The 16,887-nt window shown below is 32.1% G+C and overlaps 1 protein-coding gene across 4 annotated transcripts in view; it reads left to right on the top strand.

Annotated features, from left to right (window-relative positions):
• The window catches only part of LOC140445761 (probable G-protein coupled receptor B0563.6), a 294,516-nt gene that overhangs the window by 67,142 nt on the left and 210,487 nt on the right, over positions 1 to 16,887 (top strand). The window contains exon 1 of one of the 4 annotated variants that reach the window (XM_072538084.1): positions 9,839 to 9,960. The exons of 1 other annotated variant lie outside the window; for it this stretch is intronic. The gene's annotated coding sequence lies outside the window, so the exon portion shown is untranslated. Of the gene's footprint in view, positions 1 to 9,838; positions 9,961 to 11,429; positions 11,472 to 16,887 lie in introns of those variants that run through there. 2 more of the 4 variants (XM_072538087.1, XM_072538086.1) reach the window with 2 other exon arrangements.

The following is a 16,887-nucleotide window of genomic DNA, read 5'->3' as shown; positions in this document are numbered from 1 at the left end:
TTTTGATTAAATTTTTGATATCTAAATAATCTATAATCAAATAATTAAAAAAAATGGTACAGTATGCGGTACTGTAGATTAGAGCGAAGCTTCGTATTATGTTTTCTGTGTTTTTAGACTAAAATACACTTTTCATTATTAAAAGTAAATTTAGGTGTATGTTTTTATCAATTTTGCTTTATTTTGTATAATAATAGGCTTATTTTTCTTGTTATAAATAATATATTTATATATATATATATATATATATATATATAAATATATATATATATATATATATATATATATATATATATATATATATATATATATATATATATATATATTGTTGTGGTATAAAATTGAAGGGTAAAAATGTTAAATGTACGGTGAAATCAATATTTCAGAGATTATAGAAAATAAAAAAATACTCCGAGCTGCCTGGAATTAACCAAAGGTAATCTTGTCATAAATAATCTTTTGTATAAATATAACAAGTGAATAATGGTGCGGGTACAATAAATAGAAGTTAACGATGGTTTTTCCCCATAAACCATAAAGTGTTCCGTAAGTAGGGTTTGCGCCATGAAAATCACAATAAAGATAGTTAATAAATAAATGATTGTTGTAGTGTCCTTGTAGAAATAATATGAATAAGAAAAGTTTGTAGGTATTTTTGATTTTATGTGGGAGTGGTATGCAAATTTCTGATTGGCCGAGAATTTGGAAAGTGGTGATGGGTGTGTATAATGAGAGGTTGGATGAATGGATAGAGGAGATGAGAGAATCAGTTATTTCCAGTTTCTTAAAGTGAATGGTTGGTTTTCGAGGTGGTATCCAAGGGTAGTAAGTGATAAAGAATCAGTTGTGAGTTGGTGAAGTAATTGTGTCCGACGGTAGCTGATCTGGTACAAATTTGTAACTTTTCCTACTTATATTCTACGTATCGCTGTTTATTTCGCAACGAGAGATTAAGTTTGGCGAGAGGAAAAGAGGCTGGCATTATTGGAAAGGTACGTGCATTCGAAGGAGAGCATTGAAGACACTAAATTGCAATATCTTGTTTAATATTGCCAATTACATAGGAGGCTGCTGAGAACTGATAGTTTATTTTGCATAGAACAAGGAATTGGACAACTCAAGGCAGAGGAAACGTTTCAACGGGAGAAACATTCATAATATATTAAATTTGAGAATTTTGGGTTAAAAAATATTATATCATATTAGTAACGTATGAATAAGTTGTCGATAGTCGAAGGAGATTAAATTTGTTCTGAGAGGGGACACGGAGCTGTCGAGAGAATTGGATAATTCATACAAATTTTTCTTGGTACAATCGTTATATCAAAATTGCATTAGGAAGGACACTGAATATTATTTGATTTGTTTATGTAGTAGAATAATAAGCTGTATTTTAGATTGTAGTTGTATTATATTATTATCCTTGCATTATTGAAGGTTCACGTACGTAGAACGAATTTTGTTTGATAAACATTAATAATTTTTGGAGGTATTTTAATCAGTTTATTTTATTACATTATTTTCATATCATATTATGTTGTTTTATTCCGTTATTCTTTGGACCTAACCCATCAGCTGTAATGTATAGATATTGAAGCACGAGTAAAACCTGAGATAACAAAATTGAAAGGTGTGATATAAATCATAAATCAAAAATTTTAATAATGTTTTATATATATTTTTTGTAAAGTTTTAAAATTAAAATTATATATATATATATATATATATATATATATATATATATATATATATATATATATATATATATATATATTATATTCAACCCTTAAACCTATTCAATCATTGAATATATTTTAAATATATATTTGTTGAACCACATATATAAGCTCTTCACTAAGTTAGTGACATCAAGATTGAAGAAAAAATAGATTTATACCAACCTTGAGAGCAGGCAGGATTCTGTTCAAATTATGGTACTTTTTAATCTCCTCCATACAGTAAAGACACTCAATGAAAAATCTATAGAATACAACAAATCTCTAGTACTTAATTTCATAGATTTTCATAAAGCGTTCGACACGATCGAAATAGACAGCCTTATAGAAGCAACGAATGACAGCAGGATTGACCATAGGTATGGTGAACTTACTTACAAAAATGCTCCTATGACTGTTAAGATACACGATAAAATAAAACCAATAAAAATAAAACGTATGATAAGGCAAGCAGATAAATTTTCACCAAAATTATCCATAACGGCATTAGATTATGCCTTTAAGATGGTCAATTGGGACCACACAGGAGTAACAATAGACGGCGAACAGTTTAACCATCTCCGTTTCGCAGATGACATTGTTCTTATCACAGATAATTTAGGAGAAGCCACACATATGCTAAATGAATTGGTCTTTGCATGTTAGAAAGTGGGCCTCAGAATGAATTTGATCAAAAGTAAGTTTATGACCAATATGATCCCCAATAACCATTTAACTATTCAAGACAAATTGGTAGATTTGTTGAAGAAATATACGTATTTGGGTCATGTAATAAGAATCAGCAGGGATAACCAAACATACGAAATACAAAGACAAATCTCTTTAGCGTGAGCAGCCTTTGGAAAATTGCGCGACACACTTATGGCCAACATACCAATTACCCTCAAAAGAAAAGTATTTGACCAATGCGTATTACTGGTTATGACCTATGGAGCGAAAACTATGACTCTAACCAAGACTTCTTCTTCTTCTTAGCCTTCTGTCGTTCATGTTTGGACATAGGCCTCTCCCAACTCCTTCCATCGGTACTATCCTGAGCAACATATTTCCAATTTGTTCCAGCTATCCTTTAATGTCATCAACTCATCTCATCTGTGGTCTTCCTCTTGGTCGTTTACTTTCGTAAGGTCTCCAATGTTGTAGTATTATAGTATTCCAACCTTGGTTTTTTTGTCTAGCAGTGTGGCCCGCGAAGCTCCATTTAAGTTTGGCAATTTTTGTTGCTATGTCCCCGACTTTTCTTTTGCATCTTACCCAGTCGTTCCTTTTTTTATCTGACAGTCGTATACCTAACATTGCTCTTTCCATTGTTCTTTCTGTTGTTGCTAGTTTATTCATCTTTGCCTTAGTTAGGGTCCAGGTTTGACATCCATATGTCATGATAGGAAGCATGCATTGGTTGAACACTTTGCTTCTCAAGTATTGCGCTATTTTGGGGTTCTTAAGTATGCAACTAAGTTTTCTAAATCCTGCCCATGCTAGTCTTACTCTTCTTGTAATTTCCGTACTTTGGTTCTCTTTGTCAAGTCTCCGTATTTGGCCTAGGTAGATATATTCCTGGATTTGTTCTATCTCACTGTTATTTATAGTTATACGTCTGGAGTAATCTGTGTTTGTCATTATTTTTGTTTTTTTCATATTTATTTTTAGGCCGACGTATTGGGAGCTGGCTGCTAGTTCCCCCATCATAATTTGCAGTTCCTCGAATGTGCTCGCTATAATCACTATGTCGTCAGCGAATCTGAGGTGGTTTAACTTGTTGCCATTAACGTTAATGCCATAAGTTGACCAATTTGTAGTTTTGAAGACGTCTTTTAGGGCTAGGTTGAAAAGTTTTGGCGATATTACGTCTCCTTGTCTCACTCCTCTCTTAATGGGGATGGGATTTGTATTTTCGTCTAGTTGTACTATCATAGTTGCATTTTCATGTATATTATGTACTAGTTGCCTATATCTCGAATCTATTTTACAATTATTAATAACTTGTTCTATGGCCCACATCTCGATACTATCAAACGCCTTTTAATAGTCGACGAAGGCAAGAAATACGGGTAGTTGGTATTCATTTGCCGTTTCTATTAATGTTCTCATTGTCAGCAGATGGTCTGATGTACTATATCCTTTGCGGAAGCCAGCCTGTTCAACCGGTTGGTAATTGTCCATTTTGTAGGTTAACCGGTTGTTAATAATTCTCATAAATAGTTTGCATACTTGACTGAGCAACGATATAGGTCTATATTTCTGTAGATCACATTTGTCCCCTTTTTTGTGTAAGAGTATTACACTAGACTCTCGTTCCAGTCTTTAGGGATCTTGCTATTATGGAGACATCTATTAAATAGCTCTGTTAGTACAGGGATTGTTAATGTCTTGCTTGTTTTCAAGAGCTCGGCAATTATACCGTCGTGTCCTGGAGCTTTATTATTTTTTAGCTCTTTTAAAGCTCTTTCTATTTCGAATCCCTTTATATTTGGTAGTACTTCTGATCCCACGTTTTTTATTTTCCTTTTGACGTTCTCCTTTGTTGTTTCATTAGGCTGGCCTTGCGAGCTGTACAAGGATGTGTAGAAGTCTTCGACAATATTTGTTATTTTATATTTGTCCTTCTCTTCCTTATTGTTGGCGTCTTTAATTTTGATGATTTTTTGAACTCCCAGTGCGGGTCTTAGACATTTTAAGCCTCTGTTGTTTTCAATGACTCGCTCTATTAAGTTTTCGTTCCATTTTTGTATGTCGCGTTTTAGTTCTTTTCTAATTGTTTTATTAAGTTCTCTGTATTCTTGAGTCTAGCGTTTGTTTTGCGCTAGTAGTTGTTTTCTTTCTGTCATAAGCTGTTTAGTTTTATTGCTTATTTTGTCTTCTTTAGCCCTTGATTTCTTTGCGACCTATAGTCCTGCTAAGAGAAGGTTTTTATTTATGTTTTTATTAATCTCGTCAATTTAATCTTGATTATGTGAAGGATCAGATTCGAACTTATCCGCTAAGACCTCTCGGAATTGCTCTTCATTTGTTCTTAGTTTAAAGGCATCTATCCTCGTTGTTTTTTTAAAAATCCTTTTCTTCTCTTCTTTCATGTTAATATTTATTTTTGCTCTAACTATACGATGGTCACTACCTGTTGTTACGTTGTTTATTGTTGTGACGTCTTCAAATATTCCTTTGTTGTTTGAGAGAAAATAGTCTATTTCATTTTTGGTAGTTCCGTTAGGTGCGACCCATGTCCACTTTCTGTTAGGTTTCTTTTTGTAGAAGGTATTTATAACATACGTTTTCTTGTTCCAGGAATTCCATGAGTTTTTCTCCTCTTGTGTTTCTTGTGCCGAATCCAAAATTTCCAATCTTGCTTTCAGAGTCTTCAATCTTACTTCCAATTTTGGCGTTTAAGTCTCCCATTATTATTATTTTGGATTGTTTGTTGTTGTCTATAGCTTTTTTAAGGTCTTCGTAAAAATAATTTATTTCCTCATCGGTTGCCTTTTCAGTTGGAGCATAAACTTACACGATCTTTATTTTCGTTTTTGGACTTTGAATGGATTTGAATTTGAGATTTTCTCTTCTTGTTGATTAAGAAACCTACTCCACCGTATGTGTAGTCTTCTCTACCTTTATAATAGAGTCTGTTGCCTGAATGTAAGTCCACATATCCTTCCTCTCTTCTTTTAACTTCTGACATTCCCATTATGTCCTAATTCAAGTTCCCCAATTCCTCTTCTAGTTCGTAGCGTTTTTCATCTTTTGTCATGGAGGGGATGTTGTATGTTGCTATATGAAGTTGTTTGTTGTTCTTCTTTTTCAATGTCGACTTGCCCCCCAGAATCCTCGGGGCAGACCGTTGTTACGGTGTGGGACTGTGGAATAGAATTCCTACCCACCTGGGGTACCTTCCGTGTTTCTGTTGCAATCGACATGTTTGGTTTTTGGAGGTTTTGGCCATATCCCACCGCGCTGGCCAGACGGGTTGATGGAGTAGAATAATGTGTCGTGTCCACCATTGTAACCGCTGTTAGCGGCCTACTCAGTTCAGCCAACATCCCTCGGAAAAGATGGGTCGGCACCACCCAATCTTGATAGAATTATATTTTCCTAATTCCGGGTGTTACAGTTATACCGCTGATACTCGGTCGTCAGAGCCTCGTTTGTGATAACAGGGTTCACCAACGTGAAGGTGAGGTTGACATTTGAGTAGGAGATGCTGTTTGAGACGCATCACTACCCCAAACCAAGACTACGGATTCGGAATTAAGAGTGACACAGAGACAAATCGAACGGTTTATGTTGGGAGTGACGTTGCGGGACCGAATAAGAAACAAATATCTGCGAAGAAGGACGAGTATTGCTGATATTGTAGAACGCATAGCGGAACTGAAATAGAACTTTGCAGGCCATGTAGCGAGAATTCACGACTCACGATGAATCAGCAAAATTACAAATTAAAGGCCAAGAGCAGAGGAACATAGTAGAGCAAGACCACCTACACGTTGGGCTGACGACATCAGGCGTATCACCAAAAATTTTCAACAAAGAGCACAACATAGTAAAGAATGAAATATCCATCAGTGGACGTGATAAATGAAGGCTGGATGATGATGATGAGTTATTTTATTCTTTTATTCTCACAACCGTAGATGGTGCTTCGATATTAAATTTCATAAATTGCTTATTCCGCCCTAAATGAAAGTAAGACCGCCATTATACTTTCTTGTTCATCTTCCACCATTTGCTCTATAACATATTTATTCAGCTCCTTGCGTTTGTCTTTCTAAGGCGTTTACTAAATAATTAAACTAAATGAAATTTATAAGTTGTTTCTAGTTTATGACCCCATGAAATGAGCCGAAAAATCAATTGAAAAATCGAAAAATTACTGGTCAATAGAAAAGGAGTATTATCTCGTGGTTATGGAAACTTCTACTACGTCATCACATTTAAGCAAAAAAAGCGACTTTTTTCATTTATTTCAATATTGCAAAAACTACGCATTCTAAATAAAAACGTTCATCAGACGAATTTCTTAAAAACACTTATAAAATTCAACAAAGAATAAAATTCTCTTTAAAATAAATTTTTTTAAATTAAAAATGTTGTCAAACCAAAAATCATTACAAATTATATAAGAAAGTAAGCATGTTTTTTAATTGCGAAAGTGGACACAATCAAGTAGTTTTTAAACAATTATATTTGTTTATCCCGTTTTAGAGAAAAAAGTTAATTTTCAATTGGCTGCACACATACTTTGTCAATACTTAGAATATTTTTTGTTGTTTTAGTTCTCTTTATAATGTCTCAAATTATTATGTTTTTTAAAATCTATAATAATTTGTAATTGTTTACTTACAAATAATTGATGCAGAATGAAGTACCTTTACTATATTGGCAATATCCCTAACTTATGTCGCGCAGTATATTTGTTGTCTATGTTTTTCATTTCTTCTAGATGATTTTAGTAATTTTATAAATATACCAACTACATCACAAGTATTTACTTTATTGTAAGTTTTTTTTAACAATATAAGTTCCCTTTTTATACTGCATGCGTACTGAATATTTTTTTTTTTCGTTTTATTGCTATTTAGAAATTAGAGAAATTTATGTAGTGTTTATCTTCCTACTGCTAATATAAGCTAATAATGAATATTCGTGGTGTTTTTAACTTAATGAATAGTGCGTGAATAATTTCCCTAGGGAAAAGATGGCATTTACTTTTTACATAGTTTCAATGGGTAAGTAATCTTTAATCATTAAATTTTAGTAGTAATTCACCTAAAATTCGTTACACATTATTTGAAGTAAAATTATGTCAAACCCAATTTTAAAATTTTCTTCTGTAGTATATTAATTTATTTTATTAAATTTTTTTTTTTCAACTTTAACGTGCTCGGCTACTATGGCCTCTTACACAGGTACTATAACATGAATTTTTATTACACAAACATTAAGTGTTACATTAAGAATATGTTTTAATAATACGGAATGATAATAATATGTTATACAATGTCTAAATTAAAATCTAATTATATTTTTTGATATAAGTGTATATCTCTAAGGAATTGTAGCACAGCTTTTATTTGGTCAGGGTTGTTTAAAATATCTCGTACTTCACTTTTGAGTTTGTATTGTAATCTTCTGGCCGAATGTTGATGGCATTTAGTGAGAATATGTTTGATTGTCAAATATGATTGGCAGCTTTGACAGGAGGGACGGATGCTAGAGGACATTAGGTAGCCGTGTGTAAGTTTTGAATGTCCTATACGAAGTCGTCTTATCAGAAAGAGATGTCGTCTTGAGATTGCTGAGTAGTCAAATGTAGGCTGACTGGTTATTGACGGTGTATTTCGTGTAAGATCGAACGGTTAGAGTTCCAATGCTGCTGCCAAAGGAGTCTGGTTCTTCTTTTAGTATATGACTTTAGGTCCTTACAAATTTGAATTTTATCGGTGATTTCTGGTGATGCTGTAGCAAGTTTAGCATAGTGATCTGCAGTTTCATTGCCTTCTATACCAATATGGGATGGCAGCCAAATCATGGTAACTGTTATGTTTTGGGACAAGATAATTTGGTAAGAGACTAGGATCTTTTGGACAATTGGATGATTGGATGGTAAGAGACTAGGATCTTTTGGACAATATATTTTTATAGAATGGATTGATGCTAAAGAGTCTGTGCTTATGGCAACCTGCTTATTAGGTGGAGATATATGGTTAAAAGCTTGCAATATACTAAATAATTCGCCAATATGAACGCTGCTGACGGCTGGTATAAGTGATGACTTAATTAGTGAATGAGAGGTTGTAACAGAGCAGCCTACTCCTGTGTCATTTTTTGAGGCATCCGTGTATAATATTAGGTCCTATTTATTTGTATTTATAATGTCTTTAAATGCATTTATAATGATCTCTTTCGGATGTTAATTTTTATCGAAGTTGGTGAGCGAGGTGTTAAATTTGGGCGTGGACATGATCCAAGGAGGAGATAAGGGGATAAAGAAGAAGGGTATGTGTAAGAGAGAAATCATTAAGTGTCTGTGCTAAAGTTAGTGGAATAGGTTTTATTGGCGGTAAGGAATTGGTATGGTGTAAATTATATGTGGACATTACAAATAAGGGATTAGATTAGCACTGGATTAGAGGGGTTAGCTGATACCGATGCTGCATAAGAGAGTAGCAGTTGATTTCGTCTTATACAAAGAGGAGGTTCGTTAGCTTCACAATAAAGATTATCTACAGGACTAGATCGAAAAGCGCCAATACAAAGACGAAGGGCTGTGTTATGAATTGAGTTTAGAAGGTTAATATATCTTTTGGAGGCGGATATATATATATATATATATATATATATATATATATATATATATGTGTGACAACCATAATCTAGCTTGGAGCGTATTAGTGATCTGTATATTTTAAGAAGTGAGTTTTCGTCAGATCCCCAATAATGATGTGATAGAGTTTTTATTATGTTTAATCTTATGCACGTTTCTCCTTTTATTGCAAATATATGTTGCTTCCAAGTTAATCGTGAGTCAAACGCTAATCCGAGAATTTTGAATTGTTTAACAACAGGAAGAGGGACATTGTTAATAAGTGGAGATGGAGAATGGGAACGTCTACTAACGTTTATAATTTTAGATTTTACATAGGATAAAGATAACCCCATGTCACTAGTTTTTTTTTTAAAGTGTGTCAACAGCAGTTTGAATAAGCTTCGAGGTGGTAGAAGAGTTTTGTCCATGACAGTAAATTACTAGATCATCAGATTTTAATGAATTAAAATTTTATTTTCTTGTTTCTACTTTTTATTATCTTTTGCAATTTTTACATATTACATTTTCATAGCCCCGCTAGCGGTGCGTGTGTATCTAAACCAAAAATAAGTAAATTGATTTCTTCTTTATTTTATCATAACAAATACATAAATAGCCCATGTGTTCACAAGATACTTTTTGTTTTTCAATTAACGTATTTCTTTCATATTGTTAACAAAAAAACAAAACAGAACTCCCTTGTTTATTATTTGCATGCAGCTTATTTTCCTTTCGTATTTTTAGATTATAATATGATGGGCGGATACACGATACTTGGTATACATTAACAAACAGAATCTTGTGTAAATTTAATATCCACGAATCTTTTTGTTTCTGGGTAAAATGTGACTAATTTATTTTTTTAAGCAGTGAAATATTTATATGAGTGCGTTGGACTGTAAAAATCGAAACAGCGAGAGAAAGGTAAAAGATATTTTAAAAACTATTTACTAATAATAAAGGTATATGAAATCATAAGAAAATGGTACATTAACTTATATTATATAAGTGTATAATTTATTATGAAACTGCTACATTATAAAAAGATAGGTTTTATTTTATCTTACACTTTTGTTTGGCGTTAGTGTTGGTTTGGAATAGGGCTGTTTTTACTTGAGGGGTAAAAGCTACCCCTTCTTGGGGGAAAACATGTGTTCAAAATAAGTCAGGAAATAGATAAATTCACTAATTCTCAGCTACCTCATAGAGTTTGTTTACTAAGTTAATACTTATTGAGAAATTTGCGAGTAAAAATGTTCATTAAAAAAAACCTTTTTCACACGATTCTTCAAAAATAATTTAAAAAGTAAGTATTTTATCTCAAATAAATATTTTTAGCTAAAATATAGCTTATAAAAAACAAAAAAAGTATATTTATTAAGTCTGCAGGCCCTAGAAGCAGAGTTGTAGTTCATGAAAAGTAGGTTCTTATTTGCCAAATTCCAAATAGAATATTTTCAACATGAAATAACTAAAAAATGAAGCACTTTTCGGGGCAAAACTTATTAAGGCTTTTAACTGTTTAAAAAAAGGTTAAAGTTAATTTTTTTTTAATGTTTTTAGCATCAAAACTAAACGAGTTACGCTCAAAATACAGTTAGCCCCTTTTTTCTAGGTCAAAAAATCGTGAAAATCGCCCCATAATTAGAACCCAAAATGAAATTAATCGTTACCGCTTTACTTTGTTTATATATTGTTTATAATGATCTATAAGTATGACCGATTTAAAGTGCTTATTTTGAAAAAATATGATTTTAGTAAAAATATTTGATATTTAACAAAAATTGCCTTTTTTTCAAAATAACTTAAAAAGTATTAGTGATACGAAAAATCTGAAACAAACAAAAAATATTGTTTTTACTTTTCAAAACATTTTGATTTTTTGGGTTTGTCTGTAAGATAGCAATTGGTTAAGATATGGCTATTCTAAGTTTGCATACACTTGTGATTGGTTACTCGGTCAAGGCGTTTTAACTACAACCCTTTAAAAAATAAGGTTATAAAAAAAGTAATTTAAATTATCTCATTGCAATTTTAAAAACCTACAAAATGGTTATTTAAGTACCTCATAGCTTAGAAGCTGACATATTTTAAGAGATATCAGAACCTGTATACTGGAGCATTGTAAGATATACATGATGTGCTATTAAGGCATATACATACTTTCACCCATCCTTTCAAACCAACTAACTTCCATGAAAAAAAAATAAAGCAACTATTCGAATTTATTGGCAAGGGGTGGTTTTTATAAGTGTAGAAATTATGTGGTAAAAAACTTAAGCAGTAAAGAAATCCAAATTTAATGTCGCCATATAATTAAATAATTCCAAATTGCTTGAATTTAGAATTATATGATTCTTTTTCTAATAGGGTCGTTTTCAAAACTAAAAAATAAAAAAACTTCCAGCAGCATAAGTCTATTTTTGAAGAGGAGGGTAAGTATAACCTAAATCCAACTTTCAATGCAAATCAAGAGAAACAAGGTATTTAATGACATTGGTTTAATTATGACTTATCTAGGGGGTAGTATTTAGGGGTTAAATTGTGATAAAACCTTAAATTATATTGTTTATTGCTAATTATAATTTATTGACTGCAATAAAAGATGATTTAAATTAATTACCTGCCTTTACTTATACGATTTTTTCTAATGGGGGTAGTTTTCACCTATAAAAGTCTAAAATTGAAGTGATATATGAGTAGAACTTAAATCCAAATTTTCATTCAATTAAGTCGTGATACGAAAAATTACATTAATAAAATAAAACCAGATATGTTTTTGCTGAAATTTTGTGAAGGGCAAAAGCCCAATAGCCCACTATCGCCCTCCATCTACAACATCATTCTTCCATCTTTTTCTCAGTCAGCCTACTGATCTACCATCTGGTCTTTCAAAAAACACTGTTTTTAACACTCTGTCATTCTCTGATCGTACCACGTGACCTGCCCATCTTATTCGGTTTGCCTTGATATGTCTAACTATGTTTTCAGTTCCATACAGAGTCACCAATTCAGCATTGTGGCGTCTTCTCTAATCCCCTGTAAATTCATCTCTGTAAGGGCCAAATATTATTCTGAGAACCTTTCTTTCAAATACTAGAAGCTTATTGATTTCCCGCTGGTTGAGAGTCCATGTTTTACTGCCATATGTAATAATTGGGCGAATAATTGACTTTTACAGTGTTAATTTAGATTTTCTTTTTAGCATCTTCGATCTTAATAATGTTGAAAGGGAGTATAATGCTCTATTTTCCGCAGCTATATCCTTGCGGAGACCTCTTTTTATATGTGGTTTTCCGCTGTGATTATCGCCCCCAGGTATTTAAACTCCTTTACTACTTCGATGTTGTAATCAGTAATACTAATGTTCTGCCTAACTATTGGTCTTGGATTTTTGGTTACTACCATGTATTTCGTCTTTTCTTTATTTATTCGGAAACCCAGACTACCTGTTTCCTCCTCAAGCTGTAAAAACACCTCTCTTACGTCTCTTGTAGAATGCGTGACTGCATCTATATCATCAGTAAAGGCCATCAACAGTTTGTATCCTTGATCAGCAAATCCTCCTGTCAGCTCAGGCGATATTTTACTTATTGCATATTCTAAAGCAAAATTGAACAGCAACGGTGACAAGGGGTCCCCCTGCCTAAGTCCTGAATTTATACCAAATGGTATCGATGTTCTGCTTCCTATCTTTACTTGCGCATATGAGTCTGTCACGCACATTTGCATTAATTCAACTAATTTTCTTGGTATTTCCATTTCTAACATTGCTATCCACAATTTGCTTCTTTTTATGGAATGATATGCCTGCTGGAAATCTATGAAAATTTGTTGCAAATCGCGGTTGAATTCCCAGTTTTTCTCTGGTGGTCGGATGGTAAATATCTGATCTATAGTAGACCTTCCAGCACGAAAGCCGCATTGGTAGTCGCCTAGATTATCTTCCGAATCTGGTGTGAGTTTCTTTAGCAAAATAATTGATAGCACTTTATATGACGTGCTAATAAGCGATATGCCTCTATTGTTTCGGAATTGTTCTTTGTTTCCATTCTTATATATGGGAATTATAACGCATCCATTCCATTCTTTAGGCATTTTCTGTTGTTGCCATACTCTTAGAATGATGTCATACAATTTTTGGTGTAAAAGGTTTCCTCCTTTTTTTAACAACTCTCCATTTATGCCATCATTTGCTGGTGCTTTATGGTCTTTTAGAGACGCGATCGCATTCTTTACTTCCTCAAGTGTTGGTGCTGGTATTTCGATATCTGCAGAATGAAACGTAATATCTGCTTCCTCCGTCTCAATTTCAATATTTAGTAAATTCCGAAAGTATTCTTTCCATCGTTTAACGATTTATGTTCCGAAAACGCTGTAGTAAACATAAAAGATCATAAAGACATAATTAAAAAACACTCAAAGGTGCTGAGACTTGGTAAAGACTGGCATATATCAGACTGGAGAAAGACGAGTAACGTTGTTGTTAAAAAACCTTTTCAGTGGCATTTTAAATGTAATGCATCGAAAAGATTTATATTTTCTAAGGACAAACATCATATGGTCACGGTAAGGGGGAGAAATATTTTATCGTTGTGACATAGGGTTCACCAGGTCTATAATATTAATACGAAAAGGGAAAAAGATTTCTTTATTGAAATCTAAGTACCAACAGACTGGATGTTCATTGCAAGGAGATAAATGAAAAATTGATAAATGTAGATGTTCTAGTATACGATACATTCGGCAAGTTAACCAAACTGCTGAAACACTATCATAGTTGAATGTGAATTAGTTTCAACGATCGGACAGATCTTGTTGTCATCCAAGGTAACTATAAAAATCAAAGTTTTATCGATAATGCGCTATAAAAATACTTAGTCTTTAATGCACACTGTATTTGCCTGATTTTGTTTTAAGATAACGTAACGACAATATGCAATGATATATGATACCGTGCAACTCATAATGGAAAAATATATTAAAGGAAGACGAGGCTAACACGTATCAAATTACGAACTGGCTTAGACTTTCAGTTACTAATAAGAAAGGTCTAAGACAGGCAAGTATTGAATGAAGTTATCGCCTAAAGACAAAGAAGTATGAGATCTTAATACCACTTGTTGCTCGAATTTCCCAATAATTTCTAGAGAAATAATAATTATAATAGAAGTTAGTGGTTGACCAGCGCATGTGTTAAACTCAATTGAGTAATTGAGAAATACCCTATTTAATAATCATTATTCACATTGAGTACAGACAATTTAGTAACTCACCTACTTCTTTTCGAACGTATGGGAGAATACATTTCAGAAGGATATCTGAAGGATTATTAAAATTACCCTGCAATGATAGACTACAAAAATTAAATGGGGACACGTGCTTAATTATTTTACAAATAATCTCTTGGTATCCATCTTTTGTGGTCCCCTAAATTTTTCATAGTTGGTAGATTTTGTAAGGAATTTTTTATTTGTAGTTTATTTAGAATATCTCCAAAAGTTTGTCTATAACTATTACTTAAGTATTCCCGAACTTAAAAAAACTTAGCAAACATTTTATAGCCCCATTTCACAATATAATTTTTTTAAAATACAGTTGAAAGCTTTTTTGCTTTTATATACGTAGAAATCAGCGACTTCTCGAACAATTAATTTTATTAAACTTGGGTTATTATTATGTTTACACTTTTTTTTACAAATTTGAGTTTCTACAATCTGAAATTTTTTTAATAATTTGAAACGCAGCTTTTGATAGGAAACTTAATTACGAACAATTTTCCTTTCATCGACTTTTGTTGTTGATATAATACTTTCCGAGAAATTCAGGATAACAAGATTAAAAATAGGTAACGCTAATTTTTTAAATTTAATTTAATGGAAATTGTTAAATAAACTTAGTCACTTTAAGAGGAGAAACATAAACATGAATATACATAATGATTTAGATTAAATATGTTTAAAAAACTTTTGAAAAACCCGTCTAAAAAATACGTTTACTGTAGGTCTGCAAAGTAGGTCTTCGTTAAGGCGATAACTTTCTGCCTGGCCAGTGTCTTTTTCAAGTTTGAAAACAAAACCAAATCTGGAGAATACGGTGGAAGGGGTAGTAGTTCGTAGCCCAATTTAACCAATTTGGCTGTAGCGACAGCAAAGATGTGAGACGGCTTATTGCCATAGTGGAAAACCACATTTCTCTCCACCAAATGGGGTCATTTTTGAAGTTATACTTCTATACGCGCGTTCGACATTGGAAATTTGCACGGGAGTGAATCGGTGAAATCATTACATATGTAAGATATGAGTAAGAGAGAGACAGAAGATATATTTTCTCTCTCTTTCTCTCTCGAGAATAAAAATGTTCCCTTTGTATATATATTTAATATTATATTATGTATATAATATAATATATATTAATATTATTATTTATGTGATATATTCTGTATTATTTATTAAATGTTCATAATTATTTTAGGCTTTTGTATTTCAAAATAACAATAAATGACTGTGTGACCGAGAACTGTCAATTTTCAAATACGTTAGCGTTATGTCTAATTGGCAAACTTTTTACGTATTTGGTTCATACGCTGGTATATGTGAGTTCGAATCCCAATATGAATTCCCTTTTTTATTTTTGAAATATTTAAAAACCCCACGTTAATCTTATTAAATATATGTAATATACGCAAAAATGCTAAATTTTAAAATAAAATGAAAATTATATTTAATATTTATTAATATTATTATTTTTTTAATAATATTATTATCATGGTAAATTAAACAAATGCGTAAGTAAGTTATGTATATTGTCATTTTTAAATACTTATGAATATTGCATTTTAATTTGTATTGTAGTATTATATTGAATTATGTTGCAATGTATTGTATTGTATTTCTATATTAATAACAAAATAAACAATGAATTTCACTGCAAAGTATGTGTAAACAATTTTTTTTGCATTCAACTCCTTTTATACATATATGAAAATAAAAATATATATTTTTATTAAAATATTGATTCAATCCTTCATTTACTATACTCATATTACAGGTCGAATGTTAATATATAGCAAACGATGCACCATATACCTATATACCTAATTATTTTTCTCTTTCTGCTCTCTATTACTTATAGCATTACCTATGTAATGATTGTGCAGATTGACTCCCATATAAATTTCTAATGGCGAACGCGTGTATAGAAGTATAACTTCTACTGCCACACCAGTTTTTTTAAACTCTTTCCTGTGACCTGTGATCCTTTTGCCTTTATCCAGGTAATCGATGCATATCTTGTGAGTTTAACATGTTTAAAATGAAGTTACAAACAGTATCTTAATTGGGAACCTGGTGCGATAATCCGTATCTTATTTTGAAACCAAAGGGGCTACTTCAGTTGATAAGTAATTAAAATTTATATATTGACGGTATTAAATTTTGGTTTCGATACAGGGCAGCGGCAAGCCGCTTTTACGTATTTCGACCTCTTTAGGTCTCATCAGAGCGGTATATGCCGCTGCTCTGATCTGTAATTCATCAAGCTGTTTGCTTTGCAAGTTGTAGAAAGCACAGTGGTAAAAATTTGAATTCGGTTTCGCCAGGTAGGAAATCGTATTATTTCTCTTGTTGTAATTAAAATTTATTTAAAGTCATTCTTGAAAATTGTTTAAAAAAGAATCGACTATCTGCAAAGCAAAAAAAGTTCTTGAGATAAGGTTCTTTGTAGAATTATTTGTCTATTTTTCCATCTACGACTTTATATTCTTTTTTTTGGCTTAAATTAGATGGACCGCCGCTGCAACTATTTTATCAGATACATATGTACGTAAGTAATTACGACAACCAATTATAG

Source organism: Diabrotica undecimpunctata, chromosome 7, assembly GCF_040954645.1.
Source record: "Diabrotica undecimpunctata isolate CICGRU chromosome 7, icDiaUnde3, whole genome shotgun sequence".
Lineage (NCBI taxonomy): Eukaryota > Metazoa > Arthropoda > Insecta > Coleoptera > Chrysomelidae > Diabrotica > Diabrotica undecimpunctata.
The sequence above is the reverse complement of the archived record's forward strand: the minus strand, read 5'-3'. Positions and strand labels throughout refer to the sequence as shown.